Raw genomic sequence first — 13,348 nt, forward strand, 5'->3', positions numbered from 1 at the left:
AATGGAAACAAAACTATATTATGCGATGCCATGCCCTCCCAGAAGAAATAGAGGGATGAGTTTTACTAGTTAGGTAACAAAATAAGTGGTGATGACCAAAATAGAGAGAATGTAAAATACACACTGGCAGTCACAACAAAATTTGTTACATCTAATATAAACTGAAGTCTCTGAAAGTCATTTTTGAAGATTATTTCTAGGCTATATGGAGGTGGAAAATGGAAGATGAACAGTTCAGACAAGAAAAGAATAGGAACTTTTGAAATGAGGTGATACAGTAGAATGGCAAAGTTTAGGTAGGTAGATTATATTAATAATGAGGAGGTACCTGAATCGAAATGGGGAAAAAAAGATTTGTGGCACAATATGTCTGAGTTATGTTCCAAACAGAAACAAATGCTACATTTGAAGTACAACTACTTCAAGAAGAGGTTACCCAGATAGTATATAAAAAAGACTTGAAGAAAACGTAAATTTAAATATAAAAGCGGATAAAATTAATCAGGAATGAAATAATGTAAAGGAAGCAGTAATTGAAGCAGAAAGAGAAGCACTTGGCACAAGAAAGAAAAGTTTTTCAGAAGGGCCTGCTATACTGGGATGGGGAAATGCATTGTATAATTGAAAATAAGAAACATGCCTATTTAAAAATGTTAAATTCCCTAAGCGATCAAGATCTGAGGCTATATTATAAAACTAAATCATCAGAAGTCGAAAGGAAAGTCAGACAAGTTAATAACATTAACTGGTAAAAATGAAGTCGGTGGAGAACAAAACAAAGCATACACAATAATGAAATATTTCAACAATGGAGATAAGGGCAATCTGCAAATAAACCCAGTATCTGAACCTAATTCGTTACAATACTATAAATCACTGTGGACAGATGTGCTAGATATACAGGTGGTTCTGTCCGACTCTAAACCACACAGGAATGTAGAGTTAATAACGCTGGAGGAGCTACAGGATGCAGTAACGCCTATCGAGAAGAGGAAGACTCCAGGATGTGAAAAAATCAATACAGAACTGATAAAATGTGCACCAAATATTGCAAAAGTAAGAACATTAGATTTTATGAATGTTTTCTGGCGAAGTCTTTATATACCTGAGGAGTGTAATATATAGCCCAAATATGCCCAATTTATAAGAAAGGAAACAGACATGATTGTCAGAACTGCAGAGAGTATTAGCCTTCTGAATTTATGTTATAAATTATTTGCTAGAATTTTCAGAAAGCAAAATCGCCAATCGCTGACTGTGCTATATAACTCTCAAAGCGGTTTTTGAACATACAGAGCATGTTTGGCTGAATCTTTCCACGACATAACTAACAGAACATGTGAATTCAATTAACCAACGTTTCTTGCCTTCATTGACTACGAAAAGGCGTTTGATAAAGTAAATTGAAACAAAACAATGGTTCAAATGGCTCTGAGCGCTATGGGACTTAACATCTGAGGTCATCAGTACCCTAGAACTTACAAATACTTAAACCTAACTAACCTAAGGACATCACACACATCCATTCCCGAGGCAGGATTTGAATCTGCGACGGTAGCGGTCATACGGCTCCAGACTGAAGCGCCTAGAACCGCTCGGTCACAACGGCCGGTAAATTGAAACAAATTGCGGGAAATTTTAAGAAACAGAGAGATTGCGTCTCAATGAGCTCTATATGAAAAACAAAATACAATAGAAAATGGCAAGCAACAGACGTAATGTGACTGAAATAAAGCAAGGAGGTAGACAAGAGTGTCCATTCGCACCGACTCAATTAGTACTCAATTTTTTGCTGATGGCCAAGTAAATATAAGGCAAAATGAAAATGACTTACAAGAAGGTTCCTTTGATTTAATTAAAATAGCCAGAGAATATAATCTGAAAGTTTACATCTCAAAGAACAAATCAGTGTCATTTTCAGGACAACTTCACATGCGAGTTAAGATTGAAATTGATAAGTAGGTCATAGAGAAAATTAATAAATTTCAATATTGAGGGTGCAATATTACATACAGTGCAAACAATGAAATGCAGATAAGTTAGAGCTGTTTTAACTATTTGTATGAAATTTTTGGCAGAATATTGGGAAAGTAAGTTCACAGAGATACTCTACTGAAGTTCAGTAAGGTTCTGGCTACCAGCACTGCTCAACTGATGCGATAACTGGACTCTTTGATATGAGATGAAAAGAAAACAGAAGGATATGAAATGAATCACCTTAGACACGTAGCTGGGTATACCTTGATGAATAAAAAGAGAAATGATGACATCCGAGCTGAATCTGAACATGCAAAACATAATTTACATAATTAAAGAATATCAGTTAAGATGGGAAGAACATATAGACAGTATTCCAGATGGTAGAATCACTAAAACAATGAAACAATACAAACCAAGAAGCAAAAGATCTTTAGGAAGACCAATAAAGAGATGTATTGAACAATTTTTAGGGTGACGGAATGCACCAAGAGGTCCAATCTTTAATGTAGATGTACATGTATGACTAAAAGAAGGAATGGTTAATAGGAGACATTCTAAGGCATCAAGGAATCCTTAGTTTGGCGGTAGAAGGAAATGGGAAGGGAGGGATGGGTAGAGGGAGGGTTACAGGGAGAGTGTAAGGTTTGATAACAGTAAGCAGATTCGACTGAAACACGCTCGCGTCTTGTGTTTGTGGTGTATAAACGTAGATGTAGAAATGGAAGTAGAAACTGTAAGGCAGAAAGTTCGTAAATGAAAGTTCTCCACCTGTATTGGAAGTGTTCAGACTGATATGCAAACTAGGCATTGGTTTGGAGCTGACAGAGATGGATAACACGAGGAATAGAGCCATCTGTCTTCGCGAGCGCTGAAGAGTGCGTCAGCAGTGTCGGCGAGCCGTGCAGCAGCGGGATTGGGTGAGCTGAGCTCCACTCCCCGCCCCACCCCGCACACCACGGTGGCTCTGGGCTTAACTGGCTGTCGGTCGCCGGACGCGGCGTCAGTCCAGTGCTCGTCGGTCGATGGGAAGAGACGACATGCTTTCTCTGGTGCTGCCCCTGCCCCGCACTATCCCTGGCCGTGTGGCTGTGGGGGAAGCTGAGGCGCCCTCCAGGATTCCCGCCAGGTAAGGCGCCACCTGCTGATGTGGAGCGTGATTCTTATTGAAGGCCCCTGCACACACACCAATCCTTCAGCCGATAGACCTCCCGATCAATTTCATGCCCGCCTACTCACGTCCAGACCGACTGCACTCAGCGATTACAGTGCCGCAACCCCTACTGTTGTAATTTGTTCATCTTCAATTCATTTATGTTTTAAGAGGTCCCGCTTGGTTTTGCACAGAAACAAAAACGGGGGTTTCCCCTGGCTATGTTAGAGGTGACAATGTCAAACAAAAAACAGGCTGAGAGAAAGTAGTGGGCACAGAAGTGTCTAATGCAATGAACGAAATTTATCTACGTTATATTACTTAACCCTTTCAGTCCCTCTGGCTACAATTGTGTATCTTAACTTTTACTGTGTCATAATTGCAACAGAAGTAGTTTTCCCCATAAAACCTCATGTACGCATTTGTGAATGTTTAACCCGAATGAGATTTTCACTCCGCAGCAGAGTGTGCGCTGATATGAAACTTCCTCGCAGATTAAAACTGTGTGCCCGACCGAGACTCGAACTCTGGAACTAGCCTTTCGCGGACAAGTGCTCTACCAGTTGAGCTACCCAAGCACGACTCACGCCCCGTCCTCACAGCTTTATTTGTACCAGTACCTGGTCTCCTACCTTCCAAACTTTACAGAAGCTCTCCTGCGAACCCTGCAGAACTAGCACTCCTGAAAGAAAGGATATTGCGGAGACATGGCTTAGCCACAGCCTGGGGGATGTTTTCAGAATGAGATTTTCACTCTGCGGTGGAACTCGAACTCGGGACCTTTGCCTTTCATGGGCAAGTGCTCTACCAGTCCCGAGTACGAGTCTCGGGCCAGCAGACAGTTTTAATCTGCCAGGAAGTTTGAATGTTTAAACTTTTCGTCATGTGCAACTGCTGCCAACTGTTGAGCATCACTATGAAAATATCAGCAAGTCAATATAGCAATGCGCAACATCTCATAACCACCAGAGTACATGGATGTGGTTGGTTCACTATATTCCACTGTATAATTTAATATCGTTATTATTATTTTGCAGGATAACTATTGAATGATCGATTTACAATCTATCAAAACAGAGAATATTTCATCATCATCATTTCCTTGGGACTTTGTCCCACTTCAACGCGGGGCCGGCCATCTTACTATGTATGTGGCAATGTTCGTGTCAGAGGGTGGTCGGATGCCCTTCCTGGCCGGCCGCGGTGGTCTCGCGGTTCTAGGCGCGCAGACCGGAACCGTGCGCCTCGGGCATGGATGTGTGTGATGTCCTTAGGTTAGTTAGGTTTAAGTAGTTCTAAGTTCTAGGGGACTAATGACCACAGCAGTTGAGTCTCATAGTGCTCAGAGCCATTTGAACCATTTTTGATGCCCTTTAATAGGTTCCACAACGAAACATTGTCTCGAAATTTGGTAGAAAATCCGAAGAAATTCTGGTCGTATGTAAAATACACAAGCGGCAAGACGCAGTCAATACCTTCGCTGCGCAGTGCCGATGGTACTGTTATCGACGACTGTGCCGCTAAAGCGGAGTTATAGAACGCAGTTTTCCGAAATTCCTTCACCAGGGAAGACGAATGGAATATTCCAGAATTTGAAACACGAACATCTGCTAGCATGAGTTTCTTACAAGTAGATACCTTAGGGGTTGCGAAGCAACTCAAATCGCTTAATACGGGCAAGTCTTCAGGTCCAGATTGTATACCGATTAGGTTCCTTTCAGATTACGCTGATACTATAGCTCCTTACTTAGCACTCATATACAACCGCTCGCTCACCGATAGATCTGTACCTACAGATTGGAAAATTGCGCAGGTCGCACCAGTGTTTAAGAAGGGTAGTAGGAGTAATCCATTTAACTACAGACCTATATCATTGACGTCGGTTTGCAGTAGGGTTTTGGAGCATATACTGCATTCAAACATTATGAACCACCTCGAAGGGAACGATCTATTGACACGTAATCAGCATGGCTTCAGAAAACATCGCTCTTGTGCAACGCAGCTAGCTCTTTATTCGCACGAAGTAATGGCCGCTATCGACAGGGGATCTCAAGTTGATTCCGTATTTCTAGATTTCCGGAAAGCTTTTGACACTGTTCCTCACAAGCGACTTCTAATCAAGCTGCGGAGCTATGGGGTATCGTCTCAGTTGTGCGACTGGATTCGTGATTTCCTGTCAGGAAGGTCGCAGTTCGTAGTAATAGACGGCAAATCATCGAGTAAAACTGAAGTGATATCAGGTGTTCCCCAGGGAAGCGTCCTGGGACCTCTACTGTTCCTGATCTATATAAATGACCTGGGTGACAATCTGAGCAGTTCTCTTAGACTGTTCGCAGATGATGCTGTAATTTACCGTCTAGTAAGGTCATCCGAAGACCAGTATCAGCTGCAAAGCGATTTAGAAAAGATTGCTGTATGGTGTGTCAGGTGGCAGTTGACGCTAAATAACGAAAAGTGTGAGTTGATCCACATGAGTTCCAAAAGAAATCCGTTGGAATTCGATTACTCGATAAATAGTACAATTCTCAAGGCTGTCAATTCAACTAAGTACCTGGGTGTTAAAATTACGAACAACTTCAGTTGGAAGGACCACATAGATAATATTGTCGGGAAGGCGAGCCAAAGGTTGCGTTTCATTGGCAGGACACTTGGCAGATGCAACAAGTCCACTAAAGAGACAGCTTACACTACTCTCGTTCGTCCTCTGTTAGAATATTGCTGCGCGGTGTGGGATCCTTACCAGGTGGGATTGACGGAGGACATCGAAAGGGTGCAAAAAAGGGCAGCTCGTTTTGTATTATCGCGTTATAGGGGAGAGAGTGTGGCAGATATGGTAAGCGAGTTGGGATGGAAGTCATTACAGCATAGACGTTTTTCGTCGCAGCGAGACCTTCTTACGAAATTTCAGTCACCAACTTTCTCTTCCGAATGCGAAAATATTTTGTTGAGCCCAACCTACATAGGTAGGAATGATCATCAAAATAAAATAAGAGAAATCAGAGCTCGAACAGAAAGGTTTAGGTGTTCGTTTTTCCCGCTCGCTGTTCGGGAGTGGAATAGTAGAGAGATAGTATGATTGTGGTTCGATGAACCCTCTGCCAAGCACTTAAATGTGAATTGCAGAGTAGTCATGTAGATGTAGATGTAGATGAGAGAGGCTGTAAGGTGCAAGGAGAGGCTGCTAACTACATTACGACTTCTGTTTAATAGCAGAAGATAAGAGGACCCCAAATGTTGTATTCACACAATTATCTACTAAAATAATTTCTGAAACCTGCAGTGTGGTTTTTAATTGACTACGGAAACACTTCGTGGTGAAGCAGGATAGATAAAACAACAGATGTTCACGTAAACGTTAATAACTTATTTATATACGTAGCATAAAGGATGACCGGTTAGTCAAAGAAAACGTTCACATTCGAACAAGGCAGACTACACATGGTGCTGGTGCTCATCATCTAGTGGTATTTGGTAACAGTTTTAAATGGAAAGGAAGCGCTCTTTGCTCTTCATAGCACAGGGTTTGGATATAGACTGGGCCTCTTGTAACACTTACACCAATGAAGCAAGAGCGTTTATTGGATTAACGTCCATTAAATGTCGATAGGTCGGTTTCTAGATTTTGTTTCTGTCAAGTGTCAGCAATAAAACCTAACAACATAAATAGAAAGGATGGACTGACTTTTATTCTCTCTATATGCCACAAGGAACCATTATGAATGCATTTAAAAAAAGTGCTTCATTTCTTGTATCTATATTGGTATGCTTGTCGCATGACGTGTGCCACAAACGTCTCTAGTCCTTCAATTTCTTCGGAAACTCTGTCACAGTTTCGTCTGCTTCGCACTCTGTAGAGCAGCATTGAATACCGCGCACTGCGACAAAAGATGAACTTTGGTCGGGTGGTTAGCACGACAGCACTACAAACGGCATAATGTGTTAGGGGAAGTGGTGGGAGGCTTCGGCTGCCGTGTGGTCCGACTTGCGCGACATCCCGACAAAGTTAGTTCGTAGGTCGGTCTGTCAAAACACGCACACACGGCTGTTGATGTAGATGACGCTGAGAAAAGTAATTTAATATAAGACATTTGGGGCTGCAAAAGTCGGGAAATACCCCAATACTGGATAACAATTGTTGAATATGTGACATCACAACCAAAATACGGAGGGTATTCTCAAGCGAATGTGCGAAGGGGTGATTGAGCTACTCAATAATTCCATTCAAACAGAAGGTGCAAATTTCGAAAGTCTGATGCGTATATCCTTGGGGACCATGTCCACCACACGTGCATTGTGTTGTTTGCACTGCACGATGACATCTACCAACAGGACAGTACAACGCGTCACACAGCTCGCAGCGTACGTGCGTTGGTGGAAGAGCACCAGGATGGGTTTAATGTACTCACCTGGTCATGAAACTCCCCGGATTCAACCACAGTTGAGAATCTGTGGAACCTCCTCGATTGGGCTACTCGCGTTATGGATTCTCAACCCAGAACCCCAGCACAGCTTGCCACGGCACTGTAGTCGGCATGGCTCCAGCGGTTTGCATTGAAAAAGATGGTTATTCAGGCTTTTTACCAGTACAGCGTATGAGCTAGTTGTTAAAATGGCGGATTGGCTAGAACCACAATTCACTTTGTTCTCCACTACGCCCTTCCTTTCACGTCCTTCGGTCGTCATACTGAGTGGGGTGGTGCTGTGGTTAGCTCCCATTCGACAGCCGGCCGCTGTGGCCTAGCGGTTCTAGGCGCTTCTGTCCGGAACCAAGCTGCTGCTACGGTCGCAAGTTCCAATCCTGCCTCGGGCATGGATGTGTGTGATGTCATTAGGTTAGTTAGGTTTAACTATTTCTAAGTCTAGGGGACTGATCACCTCAGACGTTCAGTCCCATAGTGCTTAGAGCCATTTGAACCATTTGAACCCATTGGGGAGGACGAAGGTTCAAACCCACGTCCGGCCATCCTGATTTAGATTTTCCGTGGCCTCCCTCAATCGCTCTAGACAAATGCCGGGATAGTTCCTTTGAAAGGGCATGGCTGACTTCCTTCCACATCCTTCCCCAATACGCTGGGACCGATGACCTCGTTGTTTGGTACTTTTGTCGAATGAACCAACCAAACACCAGACCGATCGTCATAACCGCAAACAGAGTGGTATGGCGCAGCGATAAGGCACTGACCGAATTTTAGGAGGTAAGTGGTCCAAAATCCAGTACGCCCATGAAGATTTGGCTGTTCCAGGATTTCTCTAAATCACTTAATGCCAACGCCAGACTCGTTTCCTCAAAAGGCTTGGTCGCCTGAGCTTGTGTTTCGTCTCTTGACCTCGTCGCAGACAAGGAGTTAAACTCTAATCGTTCTCCCTTCTTTCTTATAACTGCAGCGTGGATTCTGTATATAATGTACTTAATTTTGCCCCCTCCTTTCATCCCTGATAACTTCAGAATCTATGGGAGTGTATTCATACCAACATTGTAAAAAAACCATACTTTACAATTGCCATAAATGTAGCTTTACTTTTTATTAACTGCTATATTCCTCCGGAATCCTTAAGTGATCTTCCCTTAGGTTTCCTCTACCAGTCGTTAGATTCTTCAGTAGCGAAGTGGTGTTAGAAGTTTGCAGCGAGAACTTATTAAACCGAATATTCGGTAACGCTCAAATTTTTTAGCAAGTGCCTTCTTCGACATTGAAATTACTAGGACCTATGTTTTTCTTGAGAGTATTATGTTCTATTATGACAAATCTTACAACTGACCTCAATAATTCTGCAGGGACATCGTGTATTTCAGGTCCCTTGTTTCCACGTAGGTCTTTCAGCTTTTAATCAAATTCTTCTTGAAGTGTTGCTTATCCCATTTTAGCCGGCCACTATGGCCGAGCGGTTCTAGGCGCTTCAGTCCTGAACCGCGCTGCTGCTACAGTCGCAAGTGGTCGAGCGGTTCTAGGCGCTTCAGTCCTGATCCGCGCTGCAGCTACGGTCGCAGGTTCGAATCCTGCCTGGGGAATGGCTGTGTGTGAAGTCCTTAGGTTAGTTAGGTTTAAGTAGTTCTAAGTCTCGGGGACCGATGACCTCAGATGTTAAGTCCCATAGTGCGTAGAGCCATTATTATCCCATTTTAGCTTCAAGCACTTCCTCTTCTTTTTCCACAATACCCTCTTCATATTTCTTTTCTTTGCATAGCCCTTCTACACATTGCTTTAGTATTTCAGCCTATTTTTTTGCCTGCCACTTGCTGAGATCTTGGTTATCATACAGCTAGTTCCCTTTTCTCTCAAATTTTCTTTAATTTACCAACATACGACTGCTATGTATCCTATAATGATACATGATAACGTGCCATAAATATTCCCCAGATCATAATCTTGTACACACCGCCTCCTCAAACAATAGCACAGTGTCTTTCTGTGAATGTTGTATGGGGACAAGCTGACATCCTTCCACCCTGTAGGCCAGGAAGCCAGATTCATTGGCGAAGGTTAACAATCGGCAGCCAATAGCATTTCAGTTTCTGAACTGTACAGTAAATTGCAGTCATCTTCATAAATTCATACTGATTAGATGGATGGATTCGCCTTCGAAGTGCCATATGCTGTAATGTTTGCGGAGCTGTTGTCATAGACAAGAGGTTGGTTGACAAATGGCCAACAAACGCTGCTACATCAAGGATGGGTAGCGATAACGATCGTATCTTTTTCAAAAGGAACATTCTAGCACTTATTCTCTCAGGTTTCCCCAGCGTCAATGGTGTACGTCTGATGGATGTTTTAATTTCATGAGCAACATTTCGATGGCCGATCCATTGCTCCTATTCCGGTTGGAGTCCAGGCAGTGAGTACACACAGCAGTGCAACTCGCAACACCTGAAGAAAATGACTGTGTCCCTCATCGAAATATTGTGCGTAGAATGAATATAACAGTTCTATTCAACACCTGGATGCATATCATTATTTCCACATTCATGCCTATACGTTTACAGAAACATAAATTTGGAAGCTTGGGCATGTGTCTGAACTGCTTTCACCACTCGACCATTTTGCTAGCTGAGAATGGGTTCCTCCTGGTTGCTTTGGGCCCTGAGATATAGCTCCGCAGCAGTCTCTACAGCTATTACTCCCAGTTTTTTTGGCCATCAGTCTACTGACTGGTTTGATGCGGCCCGCCACGAATTCCTTTCCTGTGCTAACCTCTTATCTCAGAGTAGCACTTGCAACCAACGTCCTCAATTATTTGCTTGACGTATTCCAATCTCTGTCTTCCTCTACAGTTTTTACCCTCTACAGCTCCCTCTAGTACCATGGAAGTCATTCCCTCATGTCTTAGCAGATGTCCTATCATCCTGTCCCTTCTCATTATCAGTGTTTTCCACATATTCCTTTCCTCTCCGATTCTGCGTAGAATCTCCTCATTCCTTACCTTAACAGTCCATCTCATTTGCAACATTCGTCTATAGCACCACATCTCAAATGCGTCGATTCTCTTCTGTTCCGGTTTTCCCACAGTCCATGTATCACTACAATACAATGCTGTACTCCAGACGTACATCCTCAGAAATTTCTTCCTCAAATTAAGGCCGGTATTAGATATTAGTAGACTTCTCTTGGCCAGAAATGCCTTTTTTGCCATAGCGAGTCTGCTTTTCATGTCCTCTTTGCTCCGTCCGTCATTGGTTATTTTACTGCCTAGGTAGCAGAATTCCTTAACTTCATTGACTTCGTGACCATCAATCCTGATGTTAAGTTTCTCGCTGTTCTCATTTCTGCTACTTCTCATTACCTTCGTCTTTCTCCGATTTACTCTCAAACCATACTGTGTACTCATTAGACTGTTCATTCCGTTCAGCAGATCATTTAATTCTTCTTCACTTTCACTCAGGATAGCAATGTCACCAGCGAATCGTTTCATTGATATCCTTTCACCTTGTATTTTAATTCCACTCCTGAACCTTTCTTTTATTTCCATCATTGCCTCCTCGATGTACAGATTGAAGAGTAGAGGCGAAAGGCTACAGCCTTGTCTTACTCCCTTCTTAATACAAACACTTCGTTCTTGATGGTCCACTCTTATTATTCCCTCTTGGTTGTTGTACATATTGTATATGACCCGTCTCTCCCTATAGCTTAACCCTAATTTTTTCAGAATCTCGAACAGCTTGCACCATTTTATATTGTCGAACGCTTTTTCCAAGTCGACAAATCCTATGAACGTGTCTTGCTTTTTCTTTAGCCTTGCTTCCATTATTAGCCGTGACGTCAGAATTGCCTCTCTCGTGCCTTTACTTTTCCTAAAGCCAAACTGATCGTCACCTAACGCATTCTCAATTTTCTTTTCCATTCTTCTGTATATTATTCTTGTAAGCAGCTTCGATGCATGAGTTGTTAAGCTGATTGTGCGATAATTCTCGCACTTGTCAGCTCTTGCCGTCTTCGGAATTGTGTGGATGATGCTTTTCCGAAAGTCAGATTTTATGTCGCCAGACTCATATATTCTGCACACCAACGTGAATAGTCGTTTTGTTGCCACTTCCCCTAATGATTTTAGAAATTCTGATTGAATGTTATCTATCCCTTCTGCCTTATTTGACCGTAAGTCCTCCAAAGCTCTTTTAAATTCCGATTCTAATACTGGATCCCCAATGTTTGTACTTCCTCCTTTCATCAATCAAATGAAGTATTTCTTCTGTTATGCATGGTTTCTTCGCAGCTACCTTCTTTGCACCTATGTTTTCCTTCCCAACTTCTGTGATGGCCCTTTTTAGAGATGTCCATTCCTCTTCAACTGTGATGCCTACTGCGCTATTCCTTATTGCTGTATCTATAGCGTTAGAGAACTTCAAACGTATCTCGTCATTCCTTAGAACTTCCGTATCCCACTTCTTTGCGTATTGATTCTTCCTGACTAATGTCTGGAACTTCAGCCTACTCTTCATCAGTACTATATTGTGATCTGAGTCTATATCTGCTCCTGGGTACGCCTTGCAATCCAGTATCTGATTTCGGAATCTCTGTCTGACCATGATGTAATCTAATTGAAATATTCCCGTATCTCCCGGCCTTTTCCAAGTATACCTCCTCCTCTTGTGATTCTTGAACTAAGTATTCGCTATTACTACCTGAAACTTCTTACAGATTTCAATTAGTCTTTCTCCTCTTTCATTCCTTGTCCCAAGCCCATATTCTCCTGTAACCTTTTCTTCTACTCCTTCCCCTACAACTGCATTCCAGTCGCCCACGACTATTAGATTTTCGTCCCCCTTTACATACTGCATTACCCTTTCAATATCCTCATAGACTTTCTCTATCTGTTCATGTTCAGATTGCGACGTCGGCATGTATGCCTGAACTATCGTTGTCGGTGTTGGTCTGCTGTCGATTCTGATTAGAACAACCCGGTCACTGAACTGTTCACAGTAACACACCCTCTGTCCTACCTTCTTATTCATAACGAATCCTATACCTGTTATACTATTTTTATCTGCTGTTGATATTACCCGATACTCATCTGACCAGAAATCCTTGTCTTCCTTCCACTTCACTTCACTGACCCCTACTATATCTAGATTGAGCCTTTGCATTTCCCTTTTCAGATTTTCTAGTTTCCCTACCACGTTCAAGCTTCTGACATTCCACGCCCCGACTCGTAGATCATTATCCTTTCGTTAATTATTCAATCTTTTTCTCATGGTAACCTCCCCCTTGGCAGTCCCCTCCCGGAGATCCGAATGGGGGACTATTCCGGAATCTTTTGCCAATGGAGAGATCATCATGACACTTCTTCAACTACAGGCCACATGTCCTGTGGATACACGTTAAGTGTCTTAAATGCAGTGGTTTCCATTGCCTTCTGCATCCTCATGTCGTTGATCATTGCTGATTCTTCCGCCTTTAGGGGCAATTTCCCACCCATAGGACAAGAGAGTGCCCTGAACCTCTATCTGCTCCTCCGCCCTCTTTGGCAAGGCCGTTGGCAGAATGAGGCTGACTTCTTTGCCGGAAGTCTTCGGCCGCCAATGCTGATTATTTATCAAAATTTAGGCAGTGGCGGGGATCGAACCCAGGACCGTAGACGTTTTGATTATGAAACAAAGACGCTACCCCTAGACCACGGGTACATGTATATTGCGCCCAGTACTATCATAAATTCACTGACGATATATTTTCACCAGGGAGCTTGTGAACAAAGAACAAATTTTGCCGTTTGAAAAGCACCACACAT

The 13,348-nt window shown here is 42.7% G+C and overlaps 1 protein-coding gene across 1 annotated transcript in view; it reads left to right on the top strand.

Annotated features, from left to right (window-relative positions):
- The first annotated feature begins 3,002 nt into the window (after positions 1-3,002).
- Positions 3,003-13,348, top strand: part of LOC126268096 (methyl farnesoate epoxidase-like) — a 185,297-nt gene continuing 174,951 nt past the window's right edge. Inside the window, exon 1 of the mRNA XM_049973604.1 lies at positions 3,003-3,106. The gene's annotated coding sequence lies outside the window, so the exon portion shown is untranslated. The remainder of the gene's footprint in view (positions 3,107-13,348) is intronic.

This window comes from Schistocerca gregaria, chromosome 4 (assembly GCF_023897955.1).
Source record: "Schistocerca gregaria isolate iqSchGreg1 chromosome 4, iqSchGreg1.2, whole genome shotgun sequence".
Lineage (NCBI taxonomy): Eukaryota > Metazoa > Arthropoda > Insecta > Orthoptera > Acrididae > Schistocerca > Schistocerca gregaria.